This window comes from Triticum urartu, chromosome 7 (genome assembly GCF_003073215.2).
Source record: "Triticum urartu cultivar G1812 chromosome 7, Tu2.1, whole genome shotgun sequence".
NCBI lineage: Eukaryota > Viridiplantae > Streptophyta > Magnoliopsida > Poales > Poaceae > Triticum > Triticum urartu.
In genome coordinates, this window is record NC_053028.1 from 341212812 (window position 1) to 341232558 (window position 19747).

Sequence of the window (19747 nt, forward strand, 5' to 3'; positions counted from 1 at the left end):
CCTTGTCCCTTGTCTTACCAACAAGAGGGTTTGTGACTCCATGAACTAGTGCAAGATATGAAAGTTGATTGCACAAGTCCTTGCCAAAATGAATATGAGTGAAGTATGTTGGCGGAGTCACCCTCAAGAACACTCTAGTTCTTCTTCTTTGGGATCCACATAAACTTGATGGGAATCCTTGGAGTTATAGTTGTACTTGATGAAGTAGAGCTTGACGTAGTCTTGGGAACCCACTTGACCATGGTCTTAGGAGCTTCTTCAAATGACTCAATCTGTTCTTGAAGCTTGTCCTTGCCTTTTAGCTTGTGGTATTGTGGTGGAAGATCATCTTGCGCTTGCGTTCCCTCAAAATAAGTGGGTCATACTTCTCTTGTTGAGGAACAAACTTTGTCTTGGGGTATTGATCTTCTTCCCATTCAACTCCATTGGCATTGTACTTCCGTTCAAAACCAATTCTTTGATTCTTCCGGTGCCTTCCTTGCTTGTGTACAATTTCCTCAAATTGCTTACTCCCGACAAGGCTCTTGTAAACACCTTTCTATATAATTCCCTTCAATAAGCTATTTTCTTGCTCAAGTGTAACTTGGCTAAGAGAATCATTAGTGGAATCAAGAGAACTACTAGAAGCAACAATAGTGGATTTAGCATGGTTATTGTTACTACTAGAAGAAAAATCTTTCTTGCTCTTATTGTTAGATTTTACTTGCGGCATATTAGTAGACAAGAGGAGACGTTTGGCAATGTAAGAAGACCTCTTCTTTCAAAGATCATCATTGATAGCTTTTAGGAACTCATGCTCATGCTCTAAATTTAGCTTCTCGAAGCGTAGCTTATCATTTGTCCTTAGGAGCTCTATATGATCCTCTTGAGTTGTTTCATGAGCTAACTTAAGAGTGTTTAGTTCTTTAGTTAGATGCTCAATATCTTTATTATCATTGCCATTTGTTTCACCTTGATTAGCATGATTACTAGCAAGTTCATCATTGTTTTCACTAGTTTTGTCAACAAGTAAATCATCATCACCTAGCAAATCATCTTCATCACTATTGAAACCAAAGTACTCGGGGTGTGATACATTGGGGTCTTTAGCCATGAAGCATCTTCCAATTCCTTCATTTGGTGAATCAAATATGCCGTAGGAGTTGGATGACACTAGTACAAGACCAGCAACACCTTCATCTTGAGTATAGTCGGAGTCGGAGTGATAGCTTCTCTCGGAGTAGTTGTCAGAGTCGAAATCAGATACCCATTCACCAACGTGAGCTTGATGTCTTCATCTTCTGTAGCTCTTTGATGACTTGTCCTTCCTTTCCGAATCCTTGCTTCCATGAGAGGGTTTTCGTTCATAACGACCATCTCTATTCCTTCTCTCTCTTGGAGGTGATTCATCTCTCCTACTTATCCTTTTTGGTGAATCTTCTCTTTTCTTGTACGGAGCCGTACACTCATTGTAGTAGTGTCTGTGTCTTCCACAGTTGTAGAAATTATGGTCATGACTAGAAGATCTTTTGTCATTGTTGGACCTTGACTTGGAGCTTCTCTCTTTGCTTCTATTCTTCTAGAATTTGTTGAAGTTCTATACCATTGAGCTCAATTCTTCATTAGAGACTAGCTTGTAACTTGATGTTGTAGGAGCATCACTTGAAGCTTTGTATGCCCCACTTGAGTTGTTTTGGAGCTCATCTTTATCCTTGAGTGACATCTCATGAGTAACAATTCTACCAATGACTTCCATTGGCTTGAGATCTTTGTAGTTGGGCATCATTTGGATCAACGTGCACACGTGTCATATTTTCCATCCAAGGCTCTTAGGATCTTCTTGATGATGAATTTGTCGGTCATCTCTTCACTTACTAAGCTGGCAATCTCATTTGTGATGAGAGCAAGCCTAGAGTGCATTTCAGTGACTCCTTCACCATCCTTCATCTTTAACTTGTCAAGTTGACTTTGAAGCACATCCAACTTGGATTCCTTGACGGACTCGGTACCTTCGCGCATATCAACCAAAGTATCCCAAATTTCTTTTGCATTCTCAAGGCGGCTGATTTTGTTGAATTCTCCAGGGCACAATCCATTGAAGAGAATATCGCAAGCTTGAGCATTGTATTGCAACATCTTCAATTCATCCACGGTCGCTTCATGATCCGGTTCTCTACCATCTTCAAAGTATTCACCTTGCCAGCCAATACGAACAATAGCCCAAATGGTGGGGGTTATGACCAAGAATATGCATTTTCATCTTATGCTTCTGATACGTCTCCAACGTATCTATAATTTTTGATTGTTCCATGCTATTATATTGTCCATCTAGGATGTTTTATATGCATTTATATGGTATATTATATGATTTTTGGGACTAACCTATTAACCAAGAGCCCAGTGCCAGTTTCTGTTTTTTCCTTGTTTTTGAGTTCTACAAAAAAGGAATACCAAATGGAGTCCAATTGACGTGCCAATTTTTGATGATTTTTTATGGACCAAAAGAAGCCCCCGGAGTAAAATAGTTGGGCCAGAAGAGTCCCGGGCCGTCCACGAGGGTGGGTGGCGTGCCCTACCCCCCGGGCGCGCCGCCCTATCTCGTGTATGACTCAGGGATCCCCCTGACTTGTTCCCGATGCCAAAAATTCTGATAAATACAGAAACCTCCGGAAAATAACCTAGATCGGGAGTTCCGCCGCCGCAAGCCTCCGTAGCCACCGAAAACCAATCTAGACCCGTTCCGGCACCCTGCCAGAGGGGGGAATCCCTCTCTGGTGGCCATATTCATCATCCCGGTGCTCTCCATGACAAGGAGGGAGTAGTTCACCCTTGGGGCTGAGGGTATGTACCTGTAGCTATGTGTTTGATCTCTCTCTCTCTCTCATGTTCTTGATTTGGCACGATCTTGATGTATCGCGAGCTTTGCTATTATAGTTGGATCTTATGATGTTTCTCCCCCTCTAATCTCTTGTAATGGATTGAGTTTTCCCTTTGAAGTTATCTTATCAGATTGAGTCTTTAAGGATTTGAGAACACTTGATGTATATCTTGCATTTGCTTATCTATGGTGACAATGGGATATTCACGTGATCCACTTGATGTATGTTTTGGTGATCAACTTGCGAGTTCCGTGACCTCATGAACTTATGCATAGGGGTTGGCACACGTTTTCGTCTTGAATCTCCGGTAGAAACTTTGGGGCACTCTTTGAAGTTCTTTGTGTTGGTTGAATAGATGAATCTGAGATTGTGTGATGCATATCGTATAATCATACCCACGGATACTTGAGGTGACATTGGAGTATCTAGGTGACATTAGGGTTTTGGTTGGTTTGTGTCTTAAGGTGTTATTCTAGTATGAACTCTAGGATAGATCGAACGGAAATAATAGCTTCGTGTTATTTTACTACGGACTCTTGAATGGATCGATCAGAAAGGATAACTTTGAGGTGGTTTCATACCCTACAAAAATCTCTTCGTTTGTTCTCCGCTATTAGTGACTTTGGACTGACTCTTTGTTGCATGTTGAGGGATAGTTATATGATCCAATTATGTTATTATTGTTGAGAGAACTTGCACTAATGAAAGTATGAACCCTAGGCCTTGTTTCAACGCATTGCAATACCATTTTCGCTCACTTTTATCATTAGTTACCTTGCTTTTTTTATATTTTCATATTACAAAAACCTACATCTACCATCCATATTGCACTTGTATCACCATCTCTTCGCTGAACTAGTGCACCTATACAATTTACCATTGTATTGGGTGTGTTGGGGACACAAGAGACTCTTTGCTATTTGGTTGCAGGGTTGTTTGAGAGAGACCATCTTCATCCTACACCTCCCACAGATTGATAAACCTTAGGTCATCCACTTGAGGGAAATTTGCTACTGTCCTACAAACCTCTACACTTGGAGGCCCAACAACATCTACAAGAAGAAGGTTGTGTAGTAGACATCAAGCTGTTTTCTGGTGCCGTTGCCGGGGAGGTTAGTGCTTGAAGGTATATCTTTAGATCTTCACTCGAATCTTTTTGTTTCTTGTTTTATCACTAGTTTAGTCTATAAAAGAAAACTACAAAAAAAATTGGAATTGAGGTTGCCTCATATGCTTCATCTTTTTAATGTCTTTCGTGAAAATAAGGATTCCGATAATTGTGCCCAAGTGCTAGGAGAAGAATGCATTAAAATGTTTGGCACTAAATCTTTGAATGATGAGCATGATTGCAATGTTGTTAGTACGAACTCTTTGAATATCCATAGTACTAATGATGATTGCACTAGTCATGATGAAACTGTCTCTTATAAGCATGTCAATTTTTGTGGAGTGCATAGAGCGTGCAAGCACACACCAAATAGGGAAGATAGATTTTGCAAGAGGCATAAGTATTTAGAAATTAAATGGTTGCAGGAGAGGCTAAATGCTTGTGCTGAAAATTTAAAATTTATTCGCCATCCTTGTGAAATTTGCAATGAAAGTGATCATTTAAATCTCCAATGAAAATTGTTTCATGATCGAATCGTGTCTAAAAATTGTGATGACTTGATTTCCCTTGCACATCATAATGAACTTAGTTTGCTTGTGGGCTATGAAGAAATGAAACGTATAACTAAGGATCTTCCAGAATTTGTCCTTGATAAAGTTCTTGATTTTGATCTAGAGGAAATTTATATGTATTGTGCGGTGAATTGCACTGAAAATCCTTATATTGCCAATTACATAAAGACAAGAAAACAAATAGAAGATGAAGAGAATACTAATGAAAGGGAAGAGACTTCCCAATATCCTCCTATTATTTCTTATGATGAATCAGGTAACGAGGAGGAGCCTTCTATTGAACCAATATCATTAATAAGGAGCTCCAAAAAAGAGGATTAAACCCATACATAATGTGAAGAAGAAAAAGAAAAGACGGAGAATGTGACGCCCCCGATTTGACCGTACACTAATCACACACGCAAACGTGTATGATCAAGATCAGGGACTCACGGGAAGATATCACAACACAACTCTAGACACAAATAAAATAATACAAGCTTTATATTACAAGCCAGGGGCCTCGAAGGCTCGAATACAAATGCTCGAAGACACAAGAGTCAGCGGAAGCAACAATATCTAAGTACAGACATAAGTTAAACAAAGTTGCCTTAAGAAGGCTAGCATAAAAGTAACAACGATCGAAAAGGCAAGGCCTCCTGCCTGGGACCCTCCTAAACTACTCTTGGTCGTCGTCAGCGGCCTGCACGTAGTAGTAGGCACCTCCTATAACATCCCGGATGTAGCCTGCCATATTTGTATTCCGACTCTTGCCATTTTCGGCTCAAAGTTATGAGATTTCCTCGTGGTTGGGTTTTGTCTTCGCTTTGCACTTTGTCCATGTCATCATGTGCATCGCATTTGCATACATGTTCGTCTCATGCATCCGAGCATTTTCCCTGTTGTCCGTTTTGCAATCCGACACTTCCACGTGCACCGGCGTTCCCCTTTTTGTCTCTTTTCGTGAGCGGGTGTTGAACATTCTCAGAATGGACGAAGATTTTCCAAGCAGCCTTGGTACACCATCGGTAGACCGCCTGTCAAGTTTTGTGCCATTTGGAGTCCGTTTGATACTCCAACGGTTAACCGGGGAACTGTAAAGGCCTCGTGTGTGTTGCAGCCCAACACCCCTCCAAAACGGACCAATAACCCATCCAAACCTCTTCCATGTCCTCCGCTGTCGGATCACGATCGTGTGGCCGAAAACTACACCTCATTTGGACACTCCCACCTCCTTCTAGGTATAAATATGTGCAACCCTCTCCAAATTCGGGTGAAACCCTATTCTCCTCCCTCCTCCGTGCGCCGGACACATCTGCCGCCTCTGCCTCGCCCAACCCACGCGCACCATGTGTCCCCGTCGCTGCCATTCCCACCGCGCGCCACCGCGGGCCTGCGCGGCCCGAACCGCCACCTCCGCCGCGGAGCACCGCGCGCCTCCCGCCGGAATCCCGCCTCCGCCGCCGCGGGCGCTCCCGCCGGCTCGCCGCCCGCCCGCCACCTCGGACGCAGCCCGGCTCCGCCCCTCCGCCGCCTCGCCCGAGGGCGTTCCAGGCGCCGCCCTACGCCGACGCCCGCGCCGCACGCGCCCCGCGGCCGCCCTCGCCGCTCTCCTCACTGGCCCCATCTCCCTCCTCAACTCCGGCGACATCTCCGGCCGCCTCGAAGTCCGTGGCCGAAGCCCCAGATCCAAAACGAAAGTTGACCTTGTTTTCACCTCTAAGTCTTTTCCCTGTTAATTTTATTGCTCTGTTCATCATGCCATAACTTCTTGTGTGATGCTCCGTTTTGTGCGTGCAATATATCAAAATGTTCATCATGATGTGCTCTTCATTTTGTTCTCTTGTGACATGCTTGTTTGAGTCCATATTGATGCCCAAATAACTAGTGCAAGAGTGCTATAAATTGTTAGGTGCTGTTACTTTTCAGAGTATGAGGATTTGGCATTTTTGTCACATTTGTTGTGTGCATCATATGGGCATGTGCTCTACAGGTGTTTTGATATATGCCATGCCATCCTTACAGTGGTGTTTGCCATCTATTTTTGTGATCAATTTGGTGACTAGCACAAGCATGCAAAGTAGCCTTCGTGATATTGCTGATTTCAGGGACTTAGGATTTTCCTAAGTCCTTGCTCTTCTGTTATTTTTATGCCATGTATCCATGATGCTACAGAGTAATCCATGCTTGTTTTGAGTATCTTCAGTAAGGATGATTTTGACATATGGTTATGCTCTATCTATCCATGCCCCTGTTTGAATTTATGGAGTACCCTAGCATGACTTAATCTTGCTCTACTTTTGCTATAAAATGTTCCTGGCAGATTGTTTACATGTTAATCAATTTTGCCATGGGTGTTGTAGTTGATCCAAGCATGCTATAAACTTGTTCTTGTGATGGTTAGCCTTATGATCATGTCTTCTTGCTGGTAGTATGCTTATCTTGTCATGCAATTCCTTGTGGTGAGTGAATCGAGCTCGCAAAGATGCCTTCATTATTCTGTTGATGCCATGCTCAGTTTTCTGCTAAGTCTAAATCTGTTAACGAAACTTGCTATGTTTACATGGGTGCCATCATATTTTCTGTGCCCTTTTGGCTCATGGTCAGTAAGGGACTTTTGTTCTATGCTTTGAGTAGATTCATGCCATGCCTAGGTTTGCTATGATATGTTCCTGTAGCATGCTATTTGCTTGGTCTAAACATTGCTTCCTCATGTTAATTCCTGACATGTTAATATTTTCACTAAGTCTGTGATGGTGATATCTTTTGCACTTTTGCCATACTTGTTTGAACCTGTTCTGGTCTGATTTAGCCGTAGCTCAGTGTTCATCTTTTGTCAAGCATATTGAGTAGATCACTGCCATGTGCTTTGTTGTTATGTTGGAGTGCAGTTGCTTAGTTTCTTGTTGCATTCTAGATGGCATCATGATGTTAATAGCAGAATTGTGTCATTCTTGTTTTGCTTGCCATTTGCAAACCGTGCATCCGATTCCGGCTATCTTTATATCGATTTCGACCGAAATCATCTCATCTTTCCAGAGGCAGACTTGGTTTGCCAATTTGAGGCCTGGTTCAATCTTTTCCTTCCGGAGCACGCATATGCATTGCATACCACATCTCGCATATCATGCCATGTTTTGCATCATGTTGCTTGCGCATTGCACAGTGATTGATTGTTGGTCTTTTTCTTGTGTTCTTGCCTTGGGTAGAGCGGGAGACGAGTACGTGACCGAGGAACCCGTTGAGTATGCTTATGAGGATCAAGCTTTCATCAACTCGGAGAACTTTGCAGCCAAGATGACCATACCCTCGAAATCACTTCAATCTTTGCTTGCTAGTTGTTCGCTCTATTGCTATGCTGCGATACCTACCACTTGCTTTATCATGCCTCCCATATTGCCTTGTCAAGACTACAACCCACCTTTCCTAGCAAACCATTGTTTGGCTATGTTACCGCTTTGCTCAGCCCCTCTTATAGCGTTTCTAGTTGCAGGTGAAGATGAAGTTTGTTCGTTGTTGGAACTTGGTTATTGTTGGGATATCATTATTATATCTTGTTTACTTTAATGCACCTATATACTTGGTAAAGGGTGGAAGGCTCGGCCTTATACCTGGTGTTTTGTTCCTCTCTTGCCGCCCTAGTTTCCATCATACCGGCGTTATGTTCCTTGATTTTGCGTTCCTTACGCGATTGGGTGTTATGGGAAACCCTTGGCAGTTCGCCTTGAATAAAACTTCTCCAGCAAGGCCCAACCTTGGTTTTGCCATTTGTCACCTAAGCCTTTTTCCCTTGGGTTCCGCGGACTCAAGGGTCATCTTTATTTTAAACCCCCCGGGCCAGTGCTCCTCTGAGTGTTGGTCCGAACCGAGTAGACTGCGGGGCCACCTCGGGGAAACTTGAGGTTTGGTTTTACTCATAGGATGTCTCATCTGGTGTGCCCTGAGAACGAGATATGTGCGACTCCTATTGGGATTTGTCGGCACATCGGGCGGCTTTGCTGGTCTTGTTTTACCATTGTCAAAATGTCTTGTAATCGGGATTACGAGTCTGACCGGGTCTTCCTGGGAGAAGGAATATCCTCCGTTGACCATGAGAGCTTGTGATGGGCTAAGTTGGGACACCCCTGCAGGGTTTGAACTTTCGAAAGCCGTGCCCGTGGTTATGGGCATATGTGAATTTGTTAATGTCCGGTTGTAGAAAACTTGACACTTAACTTAATTAAAATGAATCAACCACGTGTGTAGCCGTGATGGTCTCTTTTCGGCGGAGTCCGGGAAGAGAACACGGTCTCGTGTTATGCTTGAACGTAAGTAGCTTCAGGATCACTTCTTGATCACTTATTAGCTTCTCGACCGTGCTTTGCTTCTCTTCTCGCTCTCTTTTGCGTAAGTTAGCCACCATATATGCTTAGTGCTTTGCTGCAGCTCCACCTCACTACCTTTTTCTACCTTTAAGCTTAAATAGTCTTGATCGCGAGGGTGTGAGATTGCTGAGTCCCCGTGACTCACAGATACTTCCAAACAGATGCAGGTGCCGATGATGCCAGTGCAGGGGACGCTACCGAACTCAAGTGGGAGTTCAACGAGGATTCGGGCCGTTACTATGTTTCTTTTCTGGATGATCAGTAGAGAAGCCCAGTTGGGACGATCGAGGATCTAGCATTGGGGTTGTCTTTCTTTATTTTGGTTCCATAGTCGGACCTTGATTGTATTCTGGATGATGTATGCTAAATTTATGTATTGTGTGAAGTGGCGATTGTAAGCCGGCTCTTTATCCCTTTCTTATTTAGTACATGGGATGTGTAAAGATTCCCCCTCTTGCAACATGCCTACCATGAGGTTATGCCTCTAAGTCGTGCCCCGACGTGTGGCAGATATAGCCGCATCGTGGGTGTTACACCTCCCGAGTAGTAGCAGTCGTCATCGATAGTGGCTTCTGGCTCCTGGACTCCAACGTCTGGTCGCAACATTCGGATATAGAAAGGGGAAAAAGGGGGAGCAAAGCAACCATGAGTACTCATCCAAAGTACTCGCAAGCAAGGAGCTACACTACAAATGCATTGGTATCAATGAAAGGGGTAGTATATGTGGACTGAACTGCAGAATGCCGGAATAAGAGGGGGATAGCTAGTCCTATTGAAGACTACGCTTCTGGCAACCTCCATCTTGCAGCAGAAGAAGAGAGTAGATGGTAAGTTAACCAAGTATCATCGCATAGCATAATCCTACCCGGTGATCCTCCCCTCGTCGCCCTGTGAGAGAGCGATCACCGGGTTGTATCTGGAACTTGGAAGGCTGTATTTTATTAAGTAACCGGTTCTAGTTGTCATAAGGTTAGGTACAACTCTGGGCCGTCCTTTTACCGAGGGACATGGCTATTCGAATAGATAAACTTCCCTGCAGGGGTGCACCACATTTCCCAACACGCTCGATCCCCTTTGTCCGAACACACTTTCCTGGGTCATGCCCGGCCTTGGAAGATCAACACATCATAGCCCCACCAAGGCACAACCGAGAGGTCAGCACGCCGGTTTAAATCCTATGGCGCAGGGGTCTGGGCCCATCACCCATTGCACACCTGCATGTTGCGTACGCGGCCGATGAGCAGACCTAGCAACATCCATTACAAAGGAAGTTGCGTTACGCGGTCCAACCCGGCGCGCACCACTCAGTCGCTGATGTCACAAAGGCTTCGGCTGATACCACAACATCGAGTGCCCATAATTGTCCCCGCGTAGTTGGTTAGTGCGTATAGGCCAGTGATCAGACTCAGATCAAATACCAAGATCTCGTTAAACGTATTATCTTGAAGTAACTACGAACACCGACCAGGGCCAGGCCCACCTCTCCCCTGGGTGGTCTCAACCTGCCCTATCGCTCCGCCACAAAGATCCACACAGAGGGCCGTCAGGAAAGTATGTACTCGCAACATATAAGGTATCAACGAGCCGACCCGACTTTACTCGCAACATATATCATGTGTAACATGTATAGTATACACCCGTGATCAACACCCGACGTGATCACGGCCCGATAGTATAGCATGGCAGACTGACAAGAATGTAGGGCCACTGATGATAAACTAGCATCCTATACTAAGCATTTAGAATTGCATGTAAGGTATCAACAACTGTAGCAACAATGAGAGGCTATGCATTAGAATAGGATTAACGGAAAGTAGTAGCATGCTACACTACTCTAATGCAATTAGTAGAGAGTAGAATAGGCAGTATCTGGTGATCAGGGGGAGGGGCTTGCCTGGTTGCTCTGGCAAGTAGGGGTCCTCGACAACGTAGTCGATCGGGGCACCAACAGCGGCGTCGGTCTCGGTGTCTAACGAGAGAAGAGGGGGAAGAAACAATGAATACAATGCAAACAGATGCATATAGATGCATGACATGACAAGTAACGGTCCTAGGTGTGCCCTAACGCAGTAGGAGGTGATACCGGCGAAGGGGGAAAACATCCGGGAAAGTATCCCCGGTGTCTCGCGTTTTTTGGACAGATGAATCGGAGTTGGAAAGTTGTGTGTTTGCTATGCTAGGTATGTGTGGCGGATGAACGGGCTGCGTATCCGGATTCGCCTCATCGTTCTGGGCAACTTTCATGTAGAAAACATTTTCATCCGAGTTACGGTTTATTTTCTATGTTTTTTTAAAGTTTTAATCATTTTCTAAATTTATCTAAATTAACAGAAATGGAATTATGACATCAGCATTGCATGGGGATGATGTCAGCAGTCAACACACTGTTTGACTGGTCAAAATGACTAGTGGGGCCCACTCGTCATAGACTGTGGGGCTAACAGGTGTTTATTTTAATTAGTTAGAGTTAATTAGCAGTAGGGCCCCACATGTCAGTGACTGTTTAGGTTAATTAATTAGTTTTATTTATAAAAACATTTTAATCAATTTAATTATGCAGTGGGGCCCGTAGGTCAGTGCCACTGGGCTGCCCAGTCAGCACGTTGACTGGGTCAACCCAGTCAACGGGGCTCCTATGGCCCACTGGCAGTGACCCAAGGGTGGGGCCCGCCTACGCACGTCGGCGAACGGCACCGGTGAGGCAAAACGCGGCGGCGCGACACGGGAGGGGCGCGAAATTTCGTGCACAGTGGCTGTGGCCGGGCTCGTTCGATGTGGCTCGGTGTCGTGCATCGAATGGTGGTGGTTGTGGCGGCAGGGGTGACCGGAGTCGAGCGCGGCGAGCTCATCGGCGGACGGCCGGAGTCAGGCGCGGGAGGAAACGGCGATGCAATGCGTTAGCGAGCGAACTGAGAGGCGAGGCGAGACCTACATGCATGCGCGAGCACAACGGCACGAGCCCGAGACCAAATGGTCACCGGACAGCTGCCGGCGACGAGCGCGGGCGACGACGCGTACGGGAGCTCGACGAGCTAGGGCATAGGGGCCACGAGGAAGCACGTGCGCGGGTGCGTTGGGTTCCTGGAAGCGCCAGGAGCACGGTGACGGGCTCAGGTGAGCATGACGATGACTGTGGTGACCGCCACGAGATTTTCGACGGTGGACAGATTACGGGCGCAGTGGCAAGCTAGCTACGGCGCGCGAGGGAGCTAACGGGAAGGAGCAGGGGGTGGAGGAGCTCACCAGGCGGCTCACACAATGGCCCATGGTGGTTTAGGAGCTACCGAGGCGTCGCCGGAGTTGGTGAAGAGCGGCGGCCACCGGAGATGTGGAAGAAGAGGAACCGGTGCAGCAGCGCCTCCAAGCTCCAGCTGCAGTCATCGGTCGAGGAGGAAGACGATGGCGGAGACGACAGACACATTGGCGAGGCGAGGTGATGACGGTGGCCACGCGCTTCACAGTGGCGCTCAGATGCGGTGGGGAAGGAGGAGTAGCGAGATGGATCTGAGGGGAGGGGAGGCGCAGGGGCCGAGAGGGAGAGCATGGTGAGAGGGAGAAGGAACCGAGGAGGCGGGGGCGTGGCGGCCTTATCCCCCTCCCGGCGTCGGTGCCGGTGAGGTGGTCGCGCGGGGACGTGCCCCTGTTTTGAACCTGGTCGGGGAACAGGGAAGGGGGATGGCAGGGGGGCCGGGCCGGTTGGCCTTTGCCCAGTTGGGTCGGTGGCCTGCTGGGCCGGAGCCCAGTGTGGGGGGTGGCTTTTCTTGTTTTTTTTCTTTTGTTCTATTTTCACCTTTTCTTTTTATGTATTTCCTTTTCTGTTTCAAATCACTTTAAAATATTTAGGAAATTTCTAAAAATGAGTTTTCTCCACAATAATTACCAGTGCAATATTTGGCACCCACCGAATATTTTTGTTACAATGTTTTGAAAACTTTTGTTGTTTGCCTTATTTTGAATTGATACTTCGAATCGGTTTTGATCTAACGAGAGATTAGCAACAGTAACGGAGGTGACGTGGCATCATTAACAGAGTTTTACTGTAGCTTAATTATCCGGGCATTACAAAACTCCTCCACTACAAGAAATCTCGTCCCGAGATTTTAGGAGGTAGAAGGAAACATTGCTGGGTATTCATCACGCAGGCGATCCTTGCGTTCCCAAGCGGCTTCTTCTTCAGAGTGATGCGACCACTGGACCTTGAGGAATTTGATCGCCTTCTGACGTGTGCGGCGTTCAGCTTGGTCGAGAATGCAGACCAGATGCTCTTTATAGAAGAGGTCCTGTTGCAATTCGAGCACTTCGTGTTCCACTGCTCGGATTGGGTCCTTGAAGCAACAGCGGAGCTGTGACACGTGGAACACATCGTGAACCTGAGAAAGGTTCGACGGAAGCTCCAGTTGATATGCCACTTTTCCACGCCTTTCGAGAATAGCGAAGGGGCCGATATAGCGAGGAGCTAGCTTGCCCTTGATCCCGAAGCGGTGATCACCCTTCATTGGTGTAACTCGAAGATAAGCCTTTTCACCAGGTTGATAGACCATGTCTTTGTGATGACGGTCATACTGGCTTTTCTGACGTGACCGAGCAGTCTTCAGATTCTCGCGAATAATGCGGACTTGTTCTTCGGCATGTTGGATAATATCAGGACCGAAGAGTGTACGTTCCCTAGGTTCTGACCAGTTCAGAGGGGTTCGACACTTTCGTCCATATAACACTTCGAAGGGGGCCATCTTCAGACTAGCTTGATAGCTATTATTATAAGAGAACTCGACATACGAGGAGAGATTCCTCCCACTTCTTGCTCAAGGAAATTACACAAGCTCGAAGCATATCTCCGAGAACTTGGTTGACATGTTCAACTTGACCTTGCGACTGAGGTTGAAACACAGTACTGAACGACAGATGAGTTCCCATAGCTTCTTGGAAACTCTCCCAGAATCTTGAAGTGAATAAGCTACCACGGTCTGAACTGATAACCAGTGGAATACTGTGTAGTGAAACAATTCTGGACATGTAGAGGGTTGCAAGATGACTAGCAGTGATTGTTTCTTTGACCGCCAGAAAATGTGCAACTTTAGAAGGCCGGTCAATGACGACAAGAATAGCATCATTACCTTTCTGCGATTTGGGAAATCCAGTGACGAAGTCCATTTCAACATGGTCCCATTTCCATTCAGGAATAGAGATAGGCTGCATAGTTCCAGCAGGCCTTTGATGTTCAGCTTTGATGCGACGACAAACGTCACACTCAGCAACATAACGAGCAATGTCTCGCTTCATATTAGACCACCAGAATCTCTGACGAATATCCTGGTACATCTTTGTACTACTAGGATGGATGGACAAAGGTGTATCATGAGCTTCTTTCATAACCTTTTTAGTCTGATCCAGGTTTTTCCTCGAACATGGTACCACTAGGCGGCCTTTGAAGTACAAGGCGCCATCATCGGCAATAGTGAAGAATGAGGGATTTCCTTCTGCGAGATGTCGTTTAATCTTCTAGACTTTAGAGTCATAACCTTGAATAGTCTTTATACAGTCTACGAGATCAGGTACGACAGCCAGGGTATTTAGAGAACCCCTAACACGAAGATTCATCTTTTGGATCTCTAGGGGAGGGGGAGCAAGTGCACCAGGAGGGACAATATGAAGGTTCAACTTTCTAAACTCTTCGACAAGCGAGGGCTGAACTTTTCGAACCTGGAGGTGGTTGTAGTAAGAATTGCAGCTCAAGGCATCAGCCATTACATTAGCCTTGCCTGGGGTATATGATATACCCACGTCAAAGTCTGCAATAGTCTCCATCCATCTCTGCTGACGGAGGTTCAGGTCTGGCTGAATAAATAGATACTTCAGACTTTGGTGGTTGGTGAAGATCTCGCAATGATTACCGAGAAGGTAATGTCGCCACTGCTTCAAAGCATGAATGACAGCAGCAAGCTCGAGGTCGTGAACTGGGTAGTTTTCTTCATGAGGGCACAGTTGACGAGAGGCATAAGCAATCACTCTGTGCTCTTGCATTAGGACACAGCCTAATCCTTGACGGGAAGCGTCGCAGTAAATGATGAAGTCCTTCGTAGTATCAGGTGGAGCAAGCACTGGGGCAGAAGTCAACTTGTCTTTGAGCGCCTGGAAACTTTCCTGACACTTGTCTGTCCATTGGAACTTGATGCCCTTATGCAACAGATTAGTCAGAGGCCTAGCGATCTTGGAGAAGTTCTCGACGAATCAAAGGCAATAACTGGCGAGACCGAGAAAACTTCTGACTTGCTTGACATTCTTCGGAGGAGTCCAATCGAGAATAGCGTGGACTCGTTCAGGGTTGACGGCAATACCATCCGTGGATATGACATGCCCAATATAGGTTACTTCGAGGAGCCAAAATTCACACTTGGAATACTTAGCGTAGAGTTGATGCTCTCGAAGCTTTTCCAGCACAAGACGAAGATGTTCAGCATGTTCCTCTTTGTTCTTGGAAAATACAAGGATATCATCCAGATAAACCACGACGAACTTGTCGAGGTAATCCATGAATATATAGTTCATCATATGAGAGAAGGTGGCTGGAGCATTCGTTAAGCCGAATGACATGACGGTGTACTCGTATGATCCATATCGAGTCACGAAGGCGGTCTTTGGGATATCCTCTTCACGAACACGGATATGGTGGTAACCCAACCTCAAGTCAAGTTTGGAGAACACTAATGAACCAGCCAGTTGATCATAAAGATCATTGATCCGAGGGAGGGGATATTTGTTCTGGATGGTGGCTTGGTTAATAGGACGATAATCTTGGACTAATCTGTTTGTCCCATCCTTCTTCTTAACAAAGAGAGAAGGTGCTCCCCAAGGAGAGCAACTAGGGCGAATGAAACCTTTGCAAAGAGATTTGTCGATTTCCTCCTTAAGCTCAATGAGTTCATGCGGCGGCATCTTGTAGGGTCGCTTGGCTATAGGGGTGGTGCCTAGTTTCAAGTCGATGATGAATTCGACAACTCTAGCAGGGGAAATCCTGGAAGTTCTTCAGGAAAGACGTCCTGGAATTCACAAACGACGGGAATGTTTTCAATGCCCTCGAGTGGTGCATCGTTCAACGCATTCAAGGCATAAAGCCGTGCCTCGGCATTTTGAACCAGATGAGCCTGATAAGTAACTATCTCATCAGAAGGGTGTAGCAGATGGACAGCCTTAGTGGTGCAAACTATAGAAGTAGTATGCGCTTTCAACCAATCCATCCCCAGAATGAGGTCGATGTTAGACGATTTCAGGATAATGGGAGAGGCATAGAATTCCAGCCCTTCGATTTCCATGGGGACATCGATGCCAACCATGGTGGTTTGACATTGTCCCACGGGGGTTATTACCACTACCGAAGTGTTCATCTCCTCACATCTAACGTCGTGCTTGTATGCAAAATCTTCTGACATGAATGAATGCGATGCTCCTGAATCGAATAAAACAAATGTAGGTACTGAATTTACGAGGAGTGTACCCATCACAGTAGCAGGCTGGTCTTGAGCTTCATTGAGGTCAACGTGGTTGGCATGATCACGACCATAAGACCTGGCATTGGTGTTGCGGGGATGGTTGCTTCCACGGCCAGCTGCGGGAAGGGCCAGTTGATTCTGGTTCTAAAAGCAGTTCCTGGCGAGGTGACCTGGTTGACCACACTTGTAGCACATACCATTATTGGGAGTGGGAACATGAGCTCGGGGTGGTGGAGCTGGAAGTCTTGACTGCCTAGTTGGTGGGGGAGGCAGACGCGGTGCAACATAGGACTGCCTTGGAGCAGGTGCAATTGGCTAGTACATGCTGTTGGGAATCCATATTCTACGCTTCTGCGAGGACGGGCCCGAAGATGAGCCCGTGTCATGGTTGCGTCTGTGAGAGCTCCGGTGTTCCTGCAGACCAGTTTCAACATTGATGGCCTTGTTCACCAAGGTGGCGAAATCAGCAAAGTCATGCACTAGAAGTGCGAGCTTGATGTCAGCTTGAAGGCCATCATGGAACTTCTCCTGTCTACATGCATCAGTTGCAATGTCTTCTTCAGCATAGCGAGACAAGTCCAGAAACTCCCGCTGATAAGCTTCGACAGTTTTATTGACCTGGGTGAGGCTGCGGAACTCACGCTTCTTCCGGTCCATGACTCCCTGAGGAATGAAGTGGGCACGGAAAGCAGCTTGGAAGTCTGGCCAGGTGATGATTGTTCCAACCGGCAAAGTACGCCTATGGCCGTCCCACCATTGAGTAGCGGTTCTCTTCAAGAAGAAGGAAGCAAAGGTGACATAGCTGGCAGGGGATACATCAGCAGACTCCATTTCATAGGTGATGTCACAGAGCTAGTCATGAGCATCCAGAGGCTGAGTTGAGCTGCGGTACACAGTTGGGTTGAGGCGCATGCAATCCTGCATAGTCACTTGGGCTGGCTGCTGGTTCATATTGGGGCGAGGAAACTGAGCCATAATATTCTCCATGAACTGGCGATTCAGCTCGAATTGTTGCATCATCCCAACCATTTACTCAGGCGGTGGCGGGGGATGGCCACCATGACCACGACCACCTGGTCTAACCATCCTGCCAAAATATAACAGGGGTAGTTCAACATTGAGAAATTTGCAAAGACAAGCATCATTCATGATGAGGCATGCATAATGAAAGAAACACGATAGATACTACATAGTAGTTGGCATATCTTACAAAAGGGATCATGCATAGAGTTCGGTACACAGACTAAAGACATCATAGGCGGCACGCAGGCTCGCGGCGAATGCATCTAATACTAATAAGCAAGCCTACATCAGTCCTAGGAGGAACTGTGGAGGTAGGTGTAGCCTGACAGCTGGTAGTGACTCGACGGGAAGTCCTCCACGTCAGTAGCCTGGGGTCCGCAGATACTCTGGTGCAGAACCCGACGCACAGGAGGCAGAAGAGGACCAAGTGCGGGAGAGTAGTCTCCCACATCTGGCCAGTCGACACCCTGGGGCATCACGGTCCTGGCAGGGTAGATCATAGAACGCGACAGATCACCAGATCGGACAAGGGGGTGCAACAGCGTCAGAGCACGATACAGGTGCTGACGGGTGGTGTACAACTCGTGGCGAATATCTCGGTTAGCTCTGTCCAGCCCATCAGCATGCAGAACCAGGTTCTGATGGTAGAAGGGCTCTCGGGTGACAGTGGAGTAGACAACAGTGTAGTATCCCTCCACACCAACATCGGATGCGATAGCAATGTGCCTGAAAGGGGAGGTGTCCAACTCCCGATACTCTCCACGAAGACGCGTCAGAGTAGCATAAGCAGCATCGTGGACTGCCATGTCGATAGTCACTCCAACACCATGAGCAGTGTGCAACACGGTAGTGGAGTCATACTCCCGAGAGTAGAGGTGGACGATGGCACGGTACTGCTCCTTGTTAAAGTCCTGGTACTCCTCGTAGGCGGTGTACTCAGCGTGCCAGCGATAACCTAGATAGGTCATCATCTCAGCTAACACATCAGGTGATCCTGAGACACGAATGGCCATCGTGTGGCGCACGACCTGCCTCGTGGGTTCCATCTGAAAACAAAGATGTTTCAAAGGAGTAAAATGGCAGTGTGGATATAGTTCAAATTACTACTCTAAGGAATAACTAAGGCTTATCCAACTTTGGGGTGAACATGGTCACAAGATCCTAATGTTAGAGTTAGTAAATTCGTTTAACCCAAGTAGAAGAGAGTTCAGAGTCCCAGAGTAAAGATCGAGGAGTAAAAGACCCTAATACCACCCAAATGGCGACGTGGGCCCGTAAGACACACAACCATGTTAGTAAAAAGTTTTGCAATGTCTAGACTCGACTCTGGCCAAGGAGTGTGGAAGAGGGATTCCTACAGGCAGTCGACTCTGATACCAACTTGTGATGCCCCAGATTTGACCGTACACTAATCATACATGCAAATGTGTACGATCAAGATCAGGGACTCACGGGAAGATATCACAACACAACTCTAGACACAAATAAAATAATACAAGCTTTATATTACAAGCCAGGGGCCTCGAAGGCTCGAATACAAATGCTCGAAGACACAAGAGTCAGCGGAAGCAACAATATCTAAGTACAAACATAAGTTAAACAAGTTGCCTTAAGAAGGCTAGCAAAAAAGTAACAACGATCAAAAAGGCAAGGCCTCTTGCCTGGGACCCTCCTAAACTACTCCTGGTCGTCGCCAACGGCCTACACGTAGTAGTAGGCACCTCCCGAGTAGTAGCAGTCGTCATCGACAGTGGCGTATGGCTCCTGGACTCTAATGTCTGGTCGCAACAATCGGATATAAAAAGGGGGAAAAGGGGGAGCAAAGCAACCATGAGTACTCATCCAAAGTACTTGCAAGCAAGGAGCTACACTACAAATGCATTGGTATCAATGAAAGGGGTAGTATATGTGGACTGAACTGCAGAATGCCGGAATAAGAGGGGGATAGCTAGTCCTATTGAAGACTACACTTCTGGCAACCTCCATCTTACAGCAGAAGAAGAGAGTAGATGGTAAGTTAACCAAGTATCATCGCATAGAATAATCCTACCCGGTGATCCTCCCTTCGTCGCCCTGTGAGAGAGCGATCACCGGGTTGTATCTGGTGCTTGGAACGGTGTATTTTATTAAGTAACCGGTTCTAGTTGTCATAAGGTCAAGGTACAACTCTGGGTCGTCCTTTTACCGATGGACACAACTATTCAAATAGATAAACTTCCCTGCAGGGGTGCACCACATTTCCCAACACGCTCGATCCCCTTTGTCCGGACTGAAAGTGCAACTATCCCTGGGTGGTTTTGGTAATTCCTAACAACATATAACTTACTGAGCTAATGCTACTTAAAGATAAACATTT